Source organism: Equus caballus, chromosome 9, assembly GCF_041296265.1.
Source record: "Equus caballus isolate H_3958 breed thoroughbred chromosome 9, TB-T2T, whole genome shotgun sequence".
Classification (NCBI taxonomy): domain Eukaryota; kingdom Metazoa; phylum Chordata; class Mammalia; order Perissodactyla; family Equidae; genus Equus; species Equus caballus.
In genome coordinates, this window is record NC_091692.1 from 83,901,511 (window position 1) to 83,924,018 (window position 22,508).

The 22,508-nt window shown below is 37.1% G+C and overlaps 1 long non-coding RNA gene across 1 annotated transcript in view; it reads left to right on the forward strand.

The window, feature by feature from the left end:
• Window positions 1–20,402, forward strand: part of LOC111775027 (uncharacterized) — a 72,376-nt gene extending 51,974 nt beyond the window's left edge. The window contains exon 5 of the long non-coding RNA XR_002810474.2: window positions 20,245–20,402. This is a non-coding gene — a long non-coding RNA (uncharacterized lncRNA). The remainder of the gene's footprint in view (window positions 1–20,244) is intronic.
• Window positions 20,403–22,508: the final 2,106 nt, after the last annotated feature.

The following is a 22,508-nucleotide window of genomic DNA, read 5'->3' on the forward strand; positions in this document are numbered from 1 at the left end:
GACATTCCTTTCTCTGGCAATCTTTGTGTTAATTCTTACTCATTAGACATGCTATGTTAAATCCATTAATAGAGCAGTTATGCCTATGAAGCTCCTAAATTGTAACCGACTCAAAATAAAGCCTTCACAAAATGAAACACAAAGATGGGAAAAAATAAAGCTGCCTTAGCTACTCATTGTCTGTGGGGTATAATATAATCTGCTCAGTGTGACAGTCAAGGACCTCAAAGACTCAAAGCTCCAAAAGTAGTGGGAAGGATCAAACAGACCTGAATTTGATTTCTGACTCTGCTGCGTCTTCCTCCCAGGTGGTTTGGAACCTATGCTCTGTGTTTTGTTATCTCTCCAAACAGGCAGCAGCACACACAATCTACAGTAACACTTCATCTCTTACTTTCCTGGGCAAATGAGGAACTTGCTTCTCATAAGAGAACCGTGTTAAAGGGATGAGCTAATCACATAATGCATCCTTTATCTTATGTAATATTTCCAAATGCTTGCCTTGAATTCTTATTAAATCTAGTCACCCTAAGTGTGAAAATTCAGAGTCATCATCAACTTCTCTTGCTTAAACTTTTCTTAAAGGTCTTCCTGAATCTTGTTGGTGCTGTTTATACAATGTCCCCTCAAACCTTTACTGTCCTTTCCATTCCAACTTCCCCTGCCTATGAAGAGACACCTTCACCTATTGGTTGTATAATTTCAAAGCTTCTCTAAGTGGTCTCTCTGCTTCCAGCACCCCCCTACCCACCTCAACCAGTTGCCCCCACTCCAGGCTCTATTTTACTCTGCTGCCAGTGTGATTGGCCTAAACATGGGTCTTATTATAAGATCAATCTCTCGTTCTCAAGTATTCAGTGGTCCCTCCACTGAGTTCTACTTTGTCTCTAGCTAACTAGATCCAGTTTTATTTCTCTCTTCAGTACCTTGAATCTTATACTTCATCCTCACAAGTTCTGGAATTTTCCTGCCACTCTCCCCTTGCTCAAGCTGTTCCCTCTCCTGGATGCCCTTCTCAAGTATACATTTCTCAAAGTCCTCTATGTCCTTAAGGTGTAGCTCAAGTTTTATTCCAATTCTAAATAGTCATGATTTTTTTCCTTACCCATAATCCATAGCACATGGCTTCTGTATATTAAAGTTTACTATCTTGTTTTGGAATGACTTTTTTCTCTTTTCCTCATTTGCTAGTGAGCGTTTAGAAGACAGCTACTGCTTTATTCATTTCTTATTAATAGATTGCCAGTGGTATCTATTTATATTGTCCCTCTATCCTCTTTAAGTCTTTCCATTTCAGTGCTTTGAAAAAAGACTGTTAGCTCCTAAGAACATGATTTATACATTTATCTGCATAGAGCTAGAATGGAATTCTGTGAAACTAGGACTTTAATAGATAAGAACTTAAAGTAAATCTTAGTGAGAATACATCAATTATAGATTGCCTACTGGTTCAGACATTTATATGGTGGTAACTAGCTTTTCAACTCTACAAATAAGGACAGGGAGAATGAAGTTAAAACATTTGCTCAAGGGAACACATCCAGCAGCAAGTGTTGAAATCAGATGTCAAGCCCAGATGTGCACAATGTCAAAACCAAGCTCTTTTCCCTAAACCAAACTTCTCAACTGTAGCTGTCCATTGTAATCAACAGGGGAACATTGAGTAAACTTTGAGAGATTCTGGGGCACAGCCTGAGCATTGGGATTTTAAAAAATTTCCAGGTGATTCTAATATGTATCCAAATTTGAGAACCACTGGACCACCATAGACCCTATCAAACTGCATTCATTCCCAATGGAATTTAGCCATACTCGTGATTGCTCCCAATTTCTGAATTTGAAATTAAGCCACTTGATTCTGCTGAAAAAGGCAGAAATTCCCCAAGACAGTAGCATCCATTGGCTATAAACTAGGGGGAGAAATGTTCTAAGTGAGGAGAAAATAGAGAGGACAGAAACTCTGACCTTGAGCTACACTGACATTGAATGGAGAAGGAGATTTTATTACACACTGGGAAACTGATCAGCAGTTTTCCCCATATTTTATATAGCGAAACTATTTATTCGTATTTCACTTGTGCTTGAGTAATGGTCATTTCCGTTGAATGAAAGGATATTACAGCTAGAAGGGAACCTAGAATTTGATTATTTTATATACAAAGAAACTGAATCTTTGAGAGTGGAAGTGATTTGCTAAAGGCCACATAGTGAATGAGTGGCAGAACTGGGTTTAATTTAAATATTTAGACTCCTAAACCATGGATCTTTCCACAACACCAGAACACACTCTTTTCAATTGGGAGAATAAGTAGATGTGTGTTATCCATGCATCTGTGTTTTGCTTTCCAAAAGTATATAACTGACAAAGAGAATTTCAGCCTTTTCACATCCATGTTCTGCTCCTCTCTGCAGAGTGCTAGATTTCGGGGGCTTTTCAGTTGCTTTCTTGTGCCTGGAAACTCTTTCCTTAAAGATGCTATGGCTGCCTCCTTTACTTCATTCAAATCTTTGCTCAAACGTCTCCTTACCAGGGAAGCCTGCCCTAACTGCTCTATATAAAATTGCAGTTATTCCCTAGCACTATCTATTCCTTTTACTCTATTCTTTCCAGAGCTTTTATCATCAACCAAAATATATTTTGTTCAATTACTTATTTCTCTCTCTTGTCCGTATACCACTAGAATGAAAACTGCATAAAGGCAAGATCTTTGTCTTATTCTTTTGTTTATTCACAGCTGTACTCCTAGGGCCCGGTAGCCCAAAGGAGGCCCTCAATGAATGTTTGCTAATTAAATGCAGAATGAATAGTCAAATCTTCAAGGATGAACCATCCTGAGAGCTACTAAATTCAGCATCAAGAAATACATTCAGGTATTGGTTGGGTTAGCACTTAATGGGGACAGAGAAAGTGGTAGTCAAACACAAATGGGACATTGAATCTAGTAACTTCCAAAACCGATATTCTGCAATATAAAAGATTTCTTCTCCAAACAGAAGACTCATGGTTGTTCAAATTTTCATTGATTCTTTAAATAAGTGTTTAATTCATTCAATATTTTTATTCATTCAAGACATATTTAATGATGGTCTGGCTTATGCATGTTGGGTACAGTTGTTAGATGAATGATGCAAGATTAAAGTTATTATCTTGAGCCCATCTTTTCACTACTGATTGCCCATCTTCTTCTAAATATTTCACTACTTCCAAGCATTCCTTGATCATTTTTAGAAAGGCAAATTTAACCTAAATGGTGACCATTAGGAAAAATAATAGTACATCAGTGGCATAATTTTGTAGTGTATGAGATTCTGACCTTCTTTGCACAACAACTCATAAGAAAGGCAACTGCATACCAAGACTCCCCAAGGTTGCACTCTTTCTAAAAGTAAATGAAAGAAGGCCATGCCCTGAGCTAACATCTGTGCCAATCTTTCTCTACTTTGTATATGGGACGCCACCACAGCATGGCTTAATGAGCGGTATGTAGGTCCACGCCCAGGATCTGAACTGGCGAATCCCGGGCTGCTTAAGTAGAGCACACAAACTTAACCACTACACCACTGGGCCAGCCCCCAGACTGTCTTTCTATTTCTTTCTGTCTTTTTGTCTTTTTATTTCTTGACCTTGGATGACTTAGACCTACAATGTAACCTAAAAATTCAGGCAGTTGCTAGTAAGGAATTAAAAGACCAGAAGAGGTTCTTTTCACTTGTCCTGAAGTATTAAACTCTTCTTGGAATTATTTCAATTGTCAACCATTCTCCATTACCCACTCTGAAAGAAGGATTAGAAGTAGATATTTGCATTTTAAACCACTAAACCTAACCCTCCTTAGGTGCCTTCACTTCCAGGCATTTAACTCACACACTCTTCCAAAGTTTCTATCAACAAAAATCATCCATGTGCTGAAAATACTGTATTGAACCTTATGATTATGATGAATAACATTTAAAAAAAATAAGATTTACAGAGATATAATTCACATACTATAAAATTCACCCCTTTAAAAGGTAAAATTAAGTGGTTTTCAGTCTATTCCTAGAATGTGCAACTCTCACCACTATCTAATTTCAGAAACTTTCATCAACCCAAGAAGAACCCTATGCCCTTTAAAGGTCCCTCCCCCATTGTCCCTTCCCACTAGTTCCTGTCCAACACTAATCTACTTTTTGTCTCTGTGCATTTTCCTTTTCTGGATGTTTCATATAAATAGAATCATACAGTAGGTGACCTCTTTTGTCTAGCTACTTTTATTTAGCATAATGTTTCAAGGTTCGTCATTGTTGTAGCAGGTGCAACTATTTCATCCCTTTTTGTAGCCAGATAATATTCCATTGTATGGACATTACATATTTTATTTATCCATTCATCAGCTGATGGACCTTTGGGTTATTTCCACTTTTTGGCTGTTATGAATAAGGCTGTGGTGAACATCAGTGTACAAGGTTTTATGTGGACATATGTTTTTAATTTTCTTGGGTGTATACCTAGGAGTGCATGTGCTGGGTCACATAGTAACTTTATGTTTAACTTTTTGTAGAATTATCAAACTGCCTTACAAAAAGGCTGCATCATTTTACACTTTCAGCCACAGTATTGGAGGATTCCAGACTCTTCACATCCTCACCAGTGTTTATTAGTGTCTATCTGATTATAGGTATCCTAATGGGTGTGAAGTGGCATCTCATTGCAGTTTTGATTTGCATTTACCTAGTAACTAATGACATGAAACATCTTTTCATGTACTTATTGGCCATTTGCATATCTTCTTTGGGGAAATGTCTATCAGACCCTTTGCTCGTTTTTAATTGGGTTATTTGTCTTTTTATTGTTGAGTTGTATGAATTCTTTATATGTTCTAGATATAAGTCCCTTGTCAGATATATGATTTGTAAACATTTTCTCTCATTCTTTGGGCTGTCTTTTTACTTTCTTGATGTGATATCTTTTGAAGTACAAATATTTTTAATTTTGATCAAGTCCAATTTATTTGTTTCTTCTTTTGTTTATTGTGCTTTTGGTGTTATATCTAAGAGGCCATTGCCTAATCCATGGTAACAAAAATTTATGACCCTGGCTTCAACCTTCAGTATGGTGTTCAATAGAAGTGGCAAGAGCAGACAATCTTTTCTTAGGGGGAAAGCATTCAGCCTTTTACTATTAAGTATGATGCTAGCTGTGGGTTTTTAATAGATGCTTTTTATCAGATTGAGAAAGAAAGATATTTTGTAGTTTAAGCTGTTAAAGTCTGAGGTCCACTTTAAGTTAATTGTTGTATATGGAGTGAGGTAGGAGTCCATGTTCATTCCTTTGTATGTGGATATTGTTTTCCCTCCACCATTTGTTGAAAAGACTATTCTTTTCTTATTTATTTATTTATTTATTTTTGGATGTACACCATAATATATTTCAAATTCTGTGTGGATTACATCAGGTTGACCACCTGAAAGCTAATTATAGTCCATCCCCTCACCTATGAGCCTAATCACCCCTTTTGCCCTCCCCCCTCCCCAGTTCCCCTGTGGTAACCACCAATCCAATCTCCAATGCTGTGTGTTTGTTTGTCCTTGTTTTTATCTTCTACTTATGAGTGAGATCATATGGAATTTGGCTTTCTCCCTCTGACTTATTTCACTCAGCATAATACATTACCTCAAGGTCCATCCATGTTGTCACAAATGGCTGAATTTCATCATTTCTTATGGCTGAGAAGTAGTCCATCGTGTATAAATACCACATCTTTTTCCATTCGACCCTTGATGGGCACCTAGGTTGCCTCCAAGTCTTGGCTATCATGTATAATGCTGCAGTGAACATAGGCGTGCGAGTATCTTTATGCCTTTGTGTTTTCAAGTTCTTTGGATAAATACCCAGCAGTGGGATAGCTGGATCATATGGTAGATCCATCCTTAATTTTCTGAGGACACTCCATACTGCTTTCCATAGTGGTTGCACCAGTCTGCACTCCCACTAGCAGTGAACAAGTGTTCCCTTCTCTCCACATCCTCTCCAACATTTGTTTTCTCCTGTCTTTTTAATTACAGCCATTCTGACTGGAGTGAGGTGATACCTCTTTGTAGTTTTGATTTGCATTTCCCTGATAGCTAATAATGTTGAGCATCTTTTCATATGCCTGTTGGCCATCCATATATCTTATTTGGAGAAATCTCTGTTCAGATCTTTTGCCCATTTTCTAATTGGATTGCTGGTTTTTTTGTTGTTGAGCTGTATTAGTTCTTTGTATATTTTGGATATTAATCCCTTATCTGATACATGGTTTGCAAATATCTTCTCCCAATTGTTAGGTTGTCTTTTCGTTTTGTTGATGGTTTCCTTTGCTGTGCAGAAGCTTTTTAGTTTGATGTAGTCTCATTTGTTCATTTTTTCTTTTGTTTCCCTTGCCCAGTCAGACATGGGACTTGAAAATATGCTGCTCAGACTGATGTCAAAGAGCGTACTGCCTATGTTTTCTTCTAGAAGTTTCATGGTTTCAGGTCTTACATTCAAGTCTTTAATCCATTTTGAGTTGATTTTTGTGCATGGTGTAAGGGAATGGTCTACTTTCATTCTTTTGCGTGTGGCTGTCCAGTTTTCCCAACACCGTTTATTGAAGAGACTCTCCTTTCTCCATCATATGCTCTTGGCTCCCTTGTCGAATATTAGCTGTCCATAAATGTGTGGGTTTAATTCTGGGCTCTCAATTCTGTTCCATTGATCTGTGTGTCTGTTTTTGTGCCAGTAACGTGCTGTTTTGGTTACTATGGCTTTGTAGTATATTTTGAAATCAGGGAGTGTGATACCTCCAGCTTTGTTCTTTTTTCTCAGGAATCCTTTGGCTATTCTGGGTCTTTTGTTGTTCCATGTAGATTTTAGGATTCTTTGTTCTATTTCTGTGAAAAATGTTGTTGGAACCTTGATAGGGATTTCATTGAATCTATAGATTGCTTTAGGTAGTATGGATATTTTAACTATGTTAATTCTTCCAGTCCAAGAGCACGGAATATCTTTCCATTTCTTTGTGTCTTCTTCGATTTCTTTCAACAACGTTTTATAGTTTTTGGTATACAGATCTTTCACCTCTTTGGTTAAGTTTATTCCTAGGTATTTTATTATTTTTGTTGCAATTGTAAATGGGATTATATTCTTAATTTCTCTTTCTGCTACTTCGTTGTTATTGTATAGAAACGCAACTGATTTTTGTACATTGATTTTGTATCCCGCGACTTGACTGTAATCCTTTATTGTTTCTAAAAGTTTTTTAGTGGAATCTTTAGGGTTTTCTAGATATAAAATCATGTTGTCTGCAAAGAGTGACAGTTTCACTTCTTTTTTTCCAATGCAGATCCCTTTTATTTCTTTTTCTTGCCTAATTGCTCTTGCTAGGACTTCCAAAACTACATTAAATATGAGTGGTGACAGTGGGCATCCTTGTCTGGTTCCTGTTCTTAGAGGGATAGCTTTCAGTTTTTCTCCATTGAGAATGATATTTGCTGTGGGTTTGTCATATATGGCCTTTATTAGGTTGAGGTATTTTCCTTCTATACACATTTTATTTAGAGTTTTTATCATAAATGGATGCTGTATCTTGTCAAATGCTTTCTCTGCATCTATTGAGATGATCATGTGATTTTTATTCTTCGTTTTGTTAATGTGGTGTATCACGTTGATAGATTTGCAGATGTTGAACCATCCCTGCATCCCTGGAATGAAACCCACTTGATCATGATGTATGATCTTTTTAATGTATTATTGTATTCAATTTGCTAGTATTTTGTTGAGGATTTTTGCATTGATGTTCATCAGTGATATTGGCCTGAGAGCTGGTTCTTTGAAAAGATAAACAAAATTGACAAACCCTTAGCTAGACTCACCAAGAAAAAAAGAGAGAAGGCTCAAATAAATAAAATCAGAAATGAAAGAGAAGAGATTACAACGGACACCTCAGAAATACAAAAGATAATAAGAGAATACTGTGAAAAGCTATACACCAACAAATTGGATAATCTAGAAGAAATGGATAAATTCTTAGAAACATACAACCTTCCAAAACTGGACCAAGAAGAAGTAGAAAATTTGAATAGACCAATCACCAGTAAGGAGATCGAAACAGCAATCAGAAACTTCCCAAAAAATAAAAGTCCAGGACCAGATGGCTTCCCTGGTGAATTCTACCAAACATTCTAAGAAGACTTAATACCTATCCTCAAACTCTTCCAAAAATTTGAAGAGGAGGAGAGGCTTCCTAACTCATTCTATGAAGCCAACATTATCCTGATACCAAAACCAGAAAAGGACAACACAAAAAAAAGAATATTCTTCATCCCACAACTAGAATGACCTGCAACTGAGATATACAACTATGTACAGGGGTGGTTTGGGGAGATAAAGCAGAAAAAAAAAAAAGAATATTCTTTTCTTTTTGAATTGTCTTGACACTCTTGTTGAAAATCAATTGACCATAAATAATAAGGGTTTTTTTCTGGACTCTTAATTCTGTTCCATTAGTTTAAATGTTTATCCTTATGCCAGTATCACCTTATTGATTACTGTAGCTTTGTAATAGGTTTGAAACTGGTAAGTGTGAGTCCTTCAACTTTTTCTTTTTCAATATTGTTTTGGCTATTTAGGGTCACTTGCAATTTCATATAAATTTTGGGATTCCTAGTCAGTTTCTCCATATAATGCAGCCAGGATTTTAATAGAGATTGTGTTGAATCTATAAATCAACCTGGAGTATACTGTCATCACAGCAATATTAAGGCTTCCAATCCATAAACATGGGATGCTGTTCCATTTATTTATGTCTTTCTTAATTTCTTTCAGTGATGTTTTTGTTTTTAGTGTACAAATCTTCCACTTCCTTTGTGAAATTTATTCCTGATTATTTTGTTGTTTTTGATGCTATTGTAAATGGAATTGTTTTCTTAGTTTAATTTTTGAATTTTTCATTGCTAGTGTATAAAAATAAAATTGAGTTTATATATTAATCTTACATCCTGCAACCTAGTTGAACTCATTTATTAGTTCTAATAGTTTTTGTAGTTTCTTTAGGATTTTCTACGTAAGACATCAAGTCATCTGCAAATAGAGATTATTTTACTTCTTCCTTTTCAATCTGGATGTCTTTTCTTTCACTATCTACACTAATGACCCTGACTTGAACCTTCAGTACAATGTTCAATAGAAGTGGCGGACAATCTCTTATAGGGGGAAAACATTCAGCCTTCCACTATTAAGTATGATGCTAACTGTGGGTTTTTAATGGGTGCCCTTTATCAGATAGGGAAAGAAAGATCTCTTCTGTTCCTAGTTTGTTGAGTTTTTTTGGTCATGAAAGAGTGTTGTTTCTGTCAAATGATTTTTCTGTGTCTATTACAATGATTATTTGTTTTTTGTCCTTTATTAATATGGTGTATTACATGGATTGATTTTCATATGTTAGAGTAGCTCTGCCTTCCTAGAATAAACCCTACTTTGTCATGGTGCACAATTCTTTTTATATGTAGCTGGATTTAGTTTGCTAGTATTTTGTTGAGGATTTTTGCACCTATATTCATAATAGATATTGGTCTATAGTTTTTCTTGTTGTGTCTTTATTTTATTTTTGTATCAGTGTAATACTAGTCTCATATAATGAGTTGGAAAGTGTTCCTCCTCTTCTATTTTTTAAGAGTTAGTGAAAAATTGTATTAATTCTTTTTTAAATATTTGGTAGATTTCATCCATAAATTTGTGGGCTTTTCTTTGTGGGACGCTTTTTGATGAATAACTCAATCTCTTTACTGGTTATAGAACTATTTAAGTTTTCTATTTCTTCTTGTGTCCATTTTGGTAGGTTGTGTCTTCCCAGGAATGTGTTACTTTTATCCAAGTTATCTATTTTATGGGGACACATTTGTTTATATTATTTCCTTAATCAGTTTATTTCTTCTGTAAGACCAGTTGTGGTGGATGTTTTTCCTTTCTGATTTTAGTAATAAGAGTTTCTTGGTCAGTCTTGCTAAAGGTTAGCTAATTTTGTTGATCTTTTCACAGAACCAATTTTTTGGTGTCTTAATTTTCTTTATCGTTTTTCTATTCTCTATTTCATTTATCATCATTCTAATCTTCTTTATTTCCTTCCTTCTTCTTGTTTAGGTTTTATATTGTGCTGCATACTGAACTTTTTATAGTTTGTTAATGTGTAAGGTTGGGATATTTATTTGAGATGTTTTTTCTTCTTTTTTGTTTCTTCTTTTTTAATATAGATGTGTAGAGCTATAGATTTCCCTGTAAACGCTATTCTAGCTGCAACACAATTTTTTGGTGTCTTGTGTTTTAATTTTTCATTTGAGTATTTTCTAACATCACTTTTGATTTCTTTCTTTGACCCATTGGTTATTTAGGAGTGTGTTGTTTAATTTCTACATATTTGTGAATTTACCCAATTTCTTCCTATTATTGAATTTTAATTTCATTCCATTATTGTCAGAGAACATACTTAGCATGATTTCAAATCTATAAAAGGACCGAATAGAAATTCTAGGGTTGGAAACTATAGTAACTGAAATTAAAAGTTCACGAGAGGAGCCCAATAGCAGGTGTGAAATGATCAAAGAAAGAATCAGCAAGCTTGAAGATAGGTCAGTTGAGACTATGTAGTTTGAAGAAAAGAAAGAAAAAAAGAATGAAAGAACAATGATTAACCCTCTCAGAGACCTGTGAGACACCATCAGCTGTACCGATATACACAGACCAACTGAGCCTGATTTTCACTTGGAAGTAATTAACAGGCAGTGAGTAGCAACTGTAGAAAATGTAGGCTTCCTTTCACTACTGTTCCTACAACTCCCTGTTGTTTTATATCAGGCAGTCTTCACTAATTTTATGTTACCTTCCTAGCTCCCCTGGGGACTGTGTTTTTAACCTCTGAAATAGAGCATCAGAGATAAAAGGAAGAGCATTTTAGGAAAGGAAAAAGCAGGAACAAAGAATAAGAGGTAAGGCAATGCACGGCTTGATGGGGGAGAGTGAAGATGGGTTTGGCTGAGGAGGAGCTCTCTGTGGGAAGGCAAGAGTGAATACACCTGGAAAGAATAATTGGCGCTAGACTGTGGAGAATACACATAGTAAAGCTTTTACATGCTGTTTTGTAGCTCTTGTGTTTCAGAGAACAGGAACACCGAGTATCTTGTTTGATCTCCATAGATACTCTATAAATGGGGATTATAGTTATTATTCTACAGATGTGGAAATTAAAGCTGAGAGTTGCATAGGCTGTCAATAGTTAATGGCGAAACTGGAACGAGAATCCAGATCTCTAAGCTCTGCCCTACTGCTAATAAACAGACAAACAAGCCATCACAAACAAGCCAGACATCAGCCAGAGCTTCATTTCTCTTGTTCTCTGCTCTATTCTTGGCACCTAGAACAATACCTACCATTTGGGTTAAAGAAATGACTAAATCTTGCCAACCACAATCGGCTTACTTTATGGTCAATTATCATTTTGGCTCCCACAGGGGCTCAGTTCACAAATAGCTCTTGGAAGACAGGAAGGCTTAACCAAGAGCAGCTGTTTGACTTCGGGTTCCTAGCTCCTTGCTGAATTGACTCTTTCATTGGGATTTTCTGTTTCAGAAGGCACCAGGGATTGAGCTCGTCACAGCACTCCTTATAATGAGGAAACCTGGCTGCCTTGTGAGTTGGTGGTGAATAGGCTGGGGGTTGGGTAGGGATTGAGGGCCATGGTGAAGTCAGTTGTCACTTGAAAAACATACTCTGTTTCCAAGTCACTCCCAGTAGCACTACAAGGCATGACCACTATTTGCTTAGGAAGGAAAATTTGTCCCAAACTTTATATCCTCTGAGGAGGCATTCTTGGGGCCTTATGTCAATGGATCAGTTCCTCATAGAGTGTTTGTGAATGATTTGATTTTGATTGTGGCATTACAAAAGATAGCAGAATTTTAAAAAGCCCAAACACAGAAGTTATATTTTTTCACTTATGAATTAATGGACATCTAAACTAGATTTAGATTGGTTTATTATAGAGAGAACCAGACATGGAATCCAGAGGCCCAATTCTCATATATGTTCCAAGTGGTAACTCTTAGCCAGTCTCATAGTATCTTTGAGTCTCAGAATCGTTCCCTATGAAAACAGGGATGGGTAAGTCCTAGAAACCTTCCAGGCTTATGGTTCATTTACTTGAACTTTGAAAAGTTGTCTGAGAAGTTTCAAGTTCTGTGATTGATTTTGTTGTTATTGTTGTTCCTAATTCTAGTTGAAAGGAGTGAGGGCTTAGTTACATCTATGACATACTTTTACAGTGATCTCAAATGGTTCCAACCAAATTAAATATTTGCTCTAGCAATATTTCGTATTTACATAGCATGTGTAATTTTTAAAAAATAATATAGATTATTTAATTTGTTTTACTTTTCCACAATAAAGTAAGGAGACCAGATAGGTGGTTGGAGTTAAGGAAATTATTCTCATTTTAGACATGAGGAAATAACCTCAAATAATTTCGGTGATTTAACTAAAATAATGTGACAAATTAATGGAAGATGTGGCGCCAAATACTGGGTCATCTAATGCATGGCCCAGAGCTTTTAAAATTATTATTAAGTAACTACTTATGTATAAATTATTATGCTAGACACTGGCTATGTCTTTAAAATAATACATGTCCCAGCTTTGCAGGAGCTTCCAATATGGTAAGTCTATGTTCAGATAATTTGGGTAAATTGTGTGGGAATTGAAGTAGTGATGTGAGTTAAGGGAACACAGAACAGGGAGGAGGGCAGCGCAACTCAGGGGGTTCTTGAAGGGCTCATGCAGTAGATGACATCTAACTTTGGTCTTAAAATATGGATGAGTTAGCCAGGCATAGAATGGAGAAAGGGCTCTCCCACCAGAAAGAACAACATGAGCAAAGGTACAAAAATGGACAACAACCATGTTCTACTCCAGGAAAGATAAGCATAGATTGGGGAGCACGGATTGGAGTGAAATGAAGCTAGAATGATAGCTGGGGTCAGATAATTGAAGACTGTATTTGCCTTGCTAAGGAGCTTGGACTTTGGCTGAAGGATGTGGTGGAAAGCTATTGAAGGATATGGAGGTATGACTTGGTCCCATTGCAGATGGGCCACTCTTGTGGCTACATGGGGGTTATGAGATGGGGACAAGATGGGAGGCAGGGAAATCAGTTTGGAGACCTTGGCATGGGATGGGAACTTCTCAGGTGTCTTCTATGGAGCTTTCACAATAACAAAGCAAAAGCAGGCAGGTGAGTAGAAATTCTAACATAAGTGATTATCTTTCAAGAGGAAAGTAGGCCCTTTGGGCTTAGTCCTTGGTTCCTTAAAATGTGCACACCAATTCTCTTAGAGTTGTGAGTGATGACTAGATTTCCTATTGGAGTAAACTAAAAATATGCTGTAAACAAGATAAAGCTAATATGGCTACTAATACAGAAAATTGACTACTGCAGTCTGGGCAGGGAGCTAAGCCCTGTAAATTCATATATTATTCAGTATTCCCAAGAGCTTTGTAAAATATGTATACTTGTCACAGATGGGGAAATTGAAGCACAGAGCAAATAAGTTACTTGCTAAAGGTCACAGAGCTCGTGTGTGATCAAACTAGAATTCCAATCCAGATTGGGCTGTTTCCTCAAATGTACCTCTTAATTGCTACAGGGTCTTAAGCAATAATAATCAAACTGGAAAGAATGGAGGGCACAGAATATCAACAGGAGAGGAAGAAGTGTTGTACCTAAAGGGACGTGTGTTCCATGAATGCGCTTCAGTGGCGGCTGTAAAACCCAATGGCTCACTGGTTTCAAAGATGCCAATGTCCTCACCATGGAATAAGTGAAGACCTGGCCGTAGTTACTCTCTGAGCCCTGTTGAAATAGTGCAAAACCATTTTCGCAGGCTTGGATAACAGGCCAGTTCATGGGGTTAGAATTTCTCTAACTGCCCACTGTTCTGGTTCCCATTTTAGGTTTCTTATATAGATTCCATGTTCTGAGTCCTACTGACTTCTCTCTTATTATTTAAAACTCAGATTTTGGGAAACTTTCCCAAACGCTTGGCTATAGCTCATTTTTTTGTGACTATTGCTTTTGCTATGGGCTAAAAAATAATCTACTTGATTCCTTGCTCCTTCTGGATTACTTTCTATCATCTTTCTTTATCCTCTGGCTTTGAAATGAGGGAAGGCAGGGAAAAGGGTATTTTGAAGATGAAAAAATGTGCTATATCGTGATTCAGAACGTTATCCAACCAAATGTAAACATTATTATCTATAAAACCCCAGAACAACCTAGAGTGTTGTCACTTTTCAATAGAACTTACTACGTGAACTCCCTGAGGGCAGGTGGTATGTCTGTCTTGCTCACTGCTGTGTGCCCAGTGCATGGAATTATGTCTGACACAGGGAGGACACCCAAGAAACATCGGTTGGTTGAACAACTAAATAAATAATAATATTTATTTAATTTTCAAACAAATAATTTTCAAACAATCTGTTCCTCCTTGCGTTGAGATCATAGTTGACTCTATGAGTTTTCAGAAACACATCAAGTACCTGTGATGCTTAGGTAGAAGGGATGTCAGTGAAGGGACATAGAGGTGACTTCAAATAGTGGAAAGTCTGCCTTAAAAGAGAGAGTTGCTTGGTTTAGTGATGTTCCAAAGTTGGTGCAGAGAACAATTGGTGCAAATTATAAATAGGTAGGTTTCAGTTCTTTAAAAGAAGTATTCTGACAGCTAGAGCAGAACAACCATAGACTCATCTGCCTTAGGATCTTGTGAGGATCATGTTAACAGATCAAATTAGAAGAGGACCGACAAGTGACCCTTGGGTTTGGCAACATGGAGCTCACCAATCATTTTGAAAAGTGGTTTTAATAGAGCAAAAGCTTAATGAGACTGAGTGTAAGAAAGAATGAGAGGAGAAAAATTGGGTACTGTTTAGGAGTTTGCTGTGAAGGGGAACAGAGACATATGGGATAGCTAGAGGGGAAGGGTGGGTTTGAGGGAGAGAGTTCTTTTAGTTTTGAAGGAAGAATAACATGATTGTATACTGGAGGGAATAATCCATCAGAGAGGAAAATTCGATGACAGAAGAGAGAGAGTGTTGCATTGCTGGAGTGATGCCCTTGGGTAGGTGAGAGAGGTGATCTGCTGCACAAGGTGAGGGCTTGGCCTTAGCCTGGGGCGTGCACGGCTCGTCCTTAGTGATGGGGAAGGCAGATGTCCATCACTGAGTACAGATACTCATGGTTGGATGGATGCAGAGTGGCAGATGGTTCTCTATGAAACTTATTGTATGTTATATTGGCTTACATGTTCTGCTCTCTCATCAGGTTTTATAGTCTCCTTTGGGACAATGGCTTAGACTTATTCAACCCTGTTTTTTTCTGTCAGGTTTTAGCTACTTCGCCCTGAGTAGGCACATTTAAATGGATAAATGAATGACTAAAAGATACACCTGCGTTTTCCAAATATTAGTGTAATACTGGAAGTATCCAGGAAATAGAGCTGGTGATGGGGAGTTAAAACCTAATGACAGCAGTATTTAATGAAAAGAAGGAATGTGATGCAGCTATGAAAAGACTGTGAAGTAAGCATTAACAAGGTGGGTGGAGCACAGATTTTATGGAATCAGTCAGCAAGTTTTATTAAGAGCCTCCCAGGACCCAGCCCTCTATTCTTTACTGTTGGGACTTGAAGAGAAGAAGGATGTGGGATGGCTCTTGAAGACCTTATAACCTGGTCGTTGAATCCAGACCTTATACAGCTAGGTGAAAAATCATATGGCCGTGACTCTAAGCCTTCTAGCATGTGAGTTAACAGTGTAGGCTCTGAAGTAAAAAAAAAAAAAAAAATGCCTGGATGTGAATCCAGGCTCTGCCAAGTGGTCTTTGGATAACCTTGGGCAAGTTGTTTTCTCAGTACCTCGTTTATTCATCTTTAAAATTATGAAAATAGTTGTCCCACATTGTAGGCTGTTATCAGGATTAAATGAGTTAATATATGTGAAACACTAAGAAGCGTTTGACGCATAGACATAGCCCCTACGTGTTGAGCACTATCATATTCAGAAGAAAGTGTGAGAGTATGCGCTAGGCAGATAGGATAGAGAAGGCACACTATAGGGTAGCTGCTCATATCTAGATAATTCCTCCCAGCAGCTATGTTCTCCTTACCTCATGACCCCTACCTGTGTTGAACTGAAGAGAGGGACTTGTTGAGCAAAGCTGGAACAATCAAACTCTCCCACTTAGGCATTTGACATTAAAAAGAGAGACACAGGAATTGAGATTAGAAGGAGCAGAGTCGCATTAGTGGCATCAGCTTGGCAAAAAGACCCACAAAGTCCTTTTCCCTGAAGTCTTTGTAGTTCTCTTGGCTGTTTTTTCTGAAGTTCAAGTGTTTAATTTCTCATTTGAATTGTGACTACTCCATTATCTTTCCAATAAATCCTCATTTCAACCAAAGAGCAAAAGTTGCTGCCTATAGCTTACAAACACATACATTTTTGGATATGTAAATAGACTCCAGGCTCAATGGAGCTGCTTCAGGGAAGATCTTATGTCATAGAGCTTTCAGCTATTAAACAGGTCATTAATTCATCTATTTACTAAGCTGACATTTAGTGAGCACGTTCTGTTTTAGTGTTGCTAAGTCTTACGATTACACAGATAATTCAGACACAATCCTACCTTCAAGGAGCTTGAGTCTTGTAGCCAAGAGATTTATGTGCCAGATTCAGAAGAGAAAGGGATTAGGTTCATTTGAGGAGTTTAGGTGAAGTGACTGGGTGAAGGGTGATACCATCAAGTATTGTTGGATTTGGACAAGAAGTGGGGTCTTCAGAGAAGTAACCCAGTCCCCTTCGAGTGAGGGCTTGAACTTCTACCTTTATGCCTCTCTGATTAAGTACCTCCAAATGATTCCCTTCAAAACAAAAACTTTGGAAATGGAAATCTTTGGGGCTGGTGGAAATCTCATTAGAAACATGTGCTATTCTATTTATTTGTTAAAGGAAGATAACATATGCCTCTCCTAATTTTGTTTGTTCAATTTTAAAGTTTTAGCATGGTATAGTATTTTCAAGTGTAAAGAATTTTCGCATTCTGTCCACTCATTTATTTTTTTTAATTTTGAAATACTTTTATGTTAGTTGATCTTTTCAATTTTATTTCTCATTATTCTATAAACACTATACTCCAGCCATCATGGTAGCAACCCTTACATACTTCATATTTTCCTCCCTCTGTGCCTTTGTTCTCACTCTTCTTCTCCCCATCTCCTGAAGTAATTCCTTTTCATGATTTCACGCATAAATCATTCTTACCTTTCTAAGTTCAACTGAAATGTTGGTCACTCTGTGAAAAATTTTATCCCTCTTTCAACTGGTTATTTTTCTTTAAAATTCCCAAACATGTTATCTGTAATCCTTTTTATAGATTGTGTTACTTGATACCTCATGTTGTAGTTATTATCTTCAAAAGTTATCTGCCTTTCTAAAGCTGATTGAGGGCATTCAAACAGAATATTCTAGAGGCTCAGTCTCATCTCTCCCTTGGTAGCTGCTGCTCAAGGAGCCTTCAGATATCTTCCAGTTTCCAAGATTAAAAAAAAAAATGAATATTCTTGTAAGTTCTGATACGTGAAATGTAGATTTTCTGGTTGGCTTGATTGGTAGAAGAGAAAGAGATGAATTTCAGAGAAGGAATCAGTTAACATAAGCCTTGGACAGAGACAGTAGGAAGGAAGGAGGAAAGAGAACAAAACAGATAAGTTGAGATAATCAGGCAAAGACACCTCCATGACTAAGCCAACATGAGGAAAGAAGGATAAGGAAGAGGAGCAGGCTGGGCTCCAAAGGTCATGACCCAAGTAGAAAATGGGTAATAGGTTGGGTTCCCCAGGAAACAGTCTGATAGGGATATTAGCATGCAGATGCTTTCTTACAGGGTGTTTTTGGAATCAGTATATGTGGAAGGGAAGGGAAGGAAATAGGATTGGGAAGTGGGAGATGTCATGCTGCAATGAAGTCTCAATAGAATCCTCAGCTGACCTGGTAGGGAATCCTGAAGATGAGATGAATTTTCAGAGTTGCTCTGAGTTAGGGCAAGAAGGATAAGCCTTTGTGCCCAAGCATTAAGCAGTCATGGGTGTAGGCTGCCCCAGGCAAGGAGCATGCCTTCTGGCAAGGAGATCCCTTTCATCAGAGGTACTCACAAAAGGTATTGACAGACAAGGGCTGTCTGCCAGCAGCACTTCCAGCAGCTGGAGTAATAAGTCTTTAACTGTGGAAGGGGATCTGGGCAAGACATCATCATGTCCAGCAAAAGGTGTTTGGGTGCCTAGGGGCCATGTGGGTGAACTGGAAGACAAAGTGATGAGGTTATAAAATTAGTTTTCAGCTTCTGAACCTTGGGCCTAAGTATCCTCAATAGGGCTTAGTTTCCATCAGTCAATACACTGGTGATCAAGATTATCATATCAGTAGTGACCTCTATTCAATTATGAAAATGCAGCATTACTCATTGGCCTATTTCTGATGGGAACAATGCCAAACAACCCAGCATTATGTGCACAGTGCCTTGAACACAGTAGATTATTCAGCAAATGACTGTTGAATGAATGAAAGGCCAGCTAACCCCACTGAATTACTAGAGAGCTGAATATTCTGTTATATTTTGTGAATCACTCCTCATTGCCTTTGAAGACCCTTGCACTGTCTTCCCCATTTCAATCTTGGTTTATACCATCTTCATGGTCTCATGCTTGAGTTAATTTTTTTTTTTTTTTTGGATTTGGATGTTACCTCTTCCATACATTGTGTCTCCTCTTTGGAATTGGTGGGAGCTTTGCTTCTCTGTTCGTTTTGCACCTGAGGGTTGTGTGTATGCATGTTTGATCTTCAGCACATCTTTCTCCTGGCCTGGAATGAAAGTTTCTCCATTACAACATCCCATCTTCACCACTCAGGCAAAGACAGCTCCTTGTGAATACTCAAATAAAAGTGCGTATGTTATAAAACCAGTATTATCCCAATAAAATTACTTGGGAAAAAAAAGAAAAGAAAAATATTCTGAAAAATGAGGCATTAAAAGGGCAAAAACAGTGAAAAAAAAAGTGCATAATAAGGAGAAGCTGTTTCTTAGCAATGTCCTTTGGCCAGCTGCCTGGATTTTACCTATTCCTTTCCTCCTTGAGTCTAAGATTTGGGTGGTCTAGGGCTTGTTTCCTGGCTTTGGTAAAATCTAGACAGAATGGAAAAGTTGTGGGTTCAAAAGATGATGAACTAATTTGAGGATCAAAACAGACAGTCCTAGGGAGTCATACTTTGAAGAAGAGTAAAAGGGGATAGACTACAAATTAATTAACGTTCTCTAATCCTAAATTTTCTCATCTATAGAGATAGTATCTAATTCATATGTATTATTAGGATTAAATATAATATATGTACAAAACACTTAGTGTAGTAGCTGGTGCATAGTCTTCAATAAATTGGAATTTTATTGTTTAATATTAACAATTACTATTTCAATTAAAGAATGTAGGATAGAGTAATGTGCTAAATAGAATAGTAATCTCTTTAGAAGCAGTGAAAGATATGAAAAAAAGATGGCAACCAGTGATAGTAATGACAAAGTGGGCTTCAAATCCTCAGAGAACAGATATTTGTAATAGACTTATAAAACAAAGAGATAGGACACTGGACTGGGACTCAGGATAACTGACATTCAGGCAAGCATCTTCCCACAGAGATTTTGGGCAAACATTTCAACTTACTGAGGATCCATAGAAGAATCATATTTAAAATATTATGGAGGGGCTGGCCCCGTGGCCGAGTGGTTAAGTTCGCGCACTCCACTTCGGCCGCCCAGGGTTTCGCCGGTTCGGATCCTGAGCTCAGACATGACACCGCTCGTTAGGCCACTTTGAGGCGGCGTCCCACATACCACAACTGGAAGGACCCACAACTAAAATTTACAACTATGTACTTGGGGGATTTGGGGAGAAAAAGCAGAAAAAAATTTAAAAAATTAAATATTATGGAATATTTATTGCTCTTCACATATTTACAGTTCGCAAACATAATTCTCTGTATTTCTCAGTTTCCCTCATAGTTCAGTTCTGAATAGTTCTAAGCAATAAGCTGTGATCAGAAGTAATTGTGTGCTTAAGAACAGATGTGAGGTCTTCAAATTCTTTCTTCATTTGTTACAGTGATTATGGAGGGTGTGCGTTGAGATGAAGGAGCCACAAGATGGAACCAGATTTAAATACCTGAGTTACAACAAGGAAAAGAGTTGCCTCGGGGAGATACTGAACTTTCACTGTGAGCAATCTATTATGAGAACAGTAAACACACGATTATGTGTTAAGCCATTGAGATTGTGTTTGTTTGTTAATGGAAGGCAATATAGCCTATGCTGACTAACATAAATGTCGTGGGATTAACTGACATCTAAGATTTCTTCCAGCTCTAATCACTCTCATTCCAACCATTAGGATGAGTGGAGAATGTGAACACACTGTGCACAAACATACCTCTATCCTGTGTGTTGCCGCTGTGGAACTTAGGAATAGAATACACAGTGCATGTGTATTCTATTAGCATGAATAAATATTTCTATTACTGCTTTTAACTACTTTGTATCCCAAATACTCTAACTCGAAATAAGACTAATAAACAACAGCCAGTGTACTCATTTTTCAAAAAATACTAAGTAAAAGAGAAAGGAAAGTGGAAGAAAATTATTAAATTAGGATTCAGTAAGGCAAAGGAGGTGGAATGATTTAATGACATTCTTTTTAACTTTTTATTGAGATTTTGATAGTTTACGATCTTGAGAAATTTCATTTGTACATTATTGTTTGTCAGTGATTTAATGACATTCTTAAAATTGATAGAAATAATTCTAGAGTTTAGCAGCTAGGTTAAAAAATAAGTAGCTATGTATGGCTCTATACAGTAAGAGTGTTGTGTCTAAAACACAGATCATGTACAAATACTAGGGAGCTTCAACTGATGGCAAAGTCAATCTGAATCAACAGTGTACATTTTGCCAAGAACAGCCACAATGCACACACACACACACACACAGATACACATATGCTCAACCTCTACATCTATGCAAATTTTAACTGTATTAATAATATTAGAGCTAACTGGCTCTCAGCTTGAGTTTGAAGTAAAATATCTCTTATGATCTGGATAAATTTAGAAAAGTTATTTAGTATCTCTAAGCCTCAATTCCTAAATTGTACAAAGGAGATAACAGTGGAAGAGTAGTACCTATCTCATGGGATTATTCTGAGGAATAATCGATAATGATGTATGTAAAATGTATAACATAATGCTTGGCCAAGAGGAAGTGCTAATAAATGTTACCTATCAACATAATTAAATCACCTCAAAGGAAAGAGTAGCCTTCATGTGATAGAAGACTGTTTACCTTTCTGGCTGCCAAAACCATATCTTTGGGATAATGTTAAGGTGGCTTCTGTATTGATGTGGTATTTTGGACCAAACTACTTTCCAGTTGAAGATTATTTGATAATATGTTTTCTTCAGACCTCCCTTTCATAAAGAGGCTTTCCTACAAAATGAAATACCCTGCCATAGACTGAAAATGGGCATTGGTTCCTGTCTCTCTCCACCCAGCCCAGGAGAGGCATCACTTACTCACTTCTCAAAAGGGGTAAGCTAACGGTGTGATCTTCAACAGAGACTGGGAAGGGACATAATGGCTCTCTGATCAGCATTTGGGATTTTCTCACGTAAGTTCATAGTGCATAACTTTTTTGGAAGGAGTAAAAATGGATCTATTTTCTAAATGCCTAATGATGTGTAAAAAAAATGAAGACCCTTGTCTACTGCACACAGTAATTGGAAGACTCACTTAAAATATGTTTCTATAATTAAAATTGACACTAATCATAAGAAAGTTGGAGTGACTATATGAATATCAGACAAAGTAGACTTCAAAACAAGAAATATTACCAGGTGTATACAGAGACAGTTCAAGGTGATAAAGGGGTCAATCCACCAAGAAAACATAACAATTCTAAGTATATATGCTCCTAAAACGAGAGCTTGGAAATACATTAAGCAAAAGCTGATAGAACTGAAAAAGAGACATAAACAAATCCACAGTCATATTTAGAAATTACAACACTCCTATCTCAATAATTGATAGAAAAGGTAGACAAGTATATTCAGTGGGATTAGGAATTTAACAAATGGTATAAATGAATATTTGTACCTCTACTACTTACACAAAAATGAACTCCATGGAGATATTATGGCCATAAATGTAAAAGCAAAAGCCATAAATGTTTTAGAAGGAATCACAGGAGGAAACCTTTGTGTCTTTGGATTAAGCGTATATATGTTAGATAAGACACAAAGAGCTGTAACCATGAAATAAACGTTTTCAACATATTGGACCATATCAAAAATTTAAAAAATTATGCTCATCCAAAGA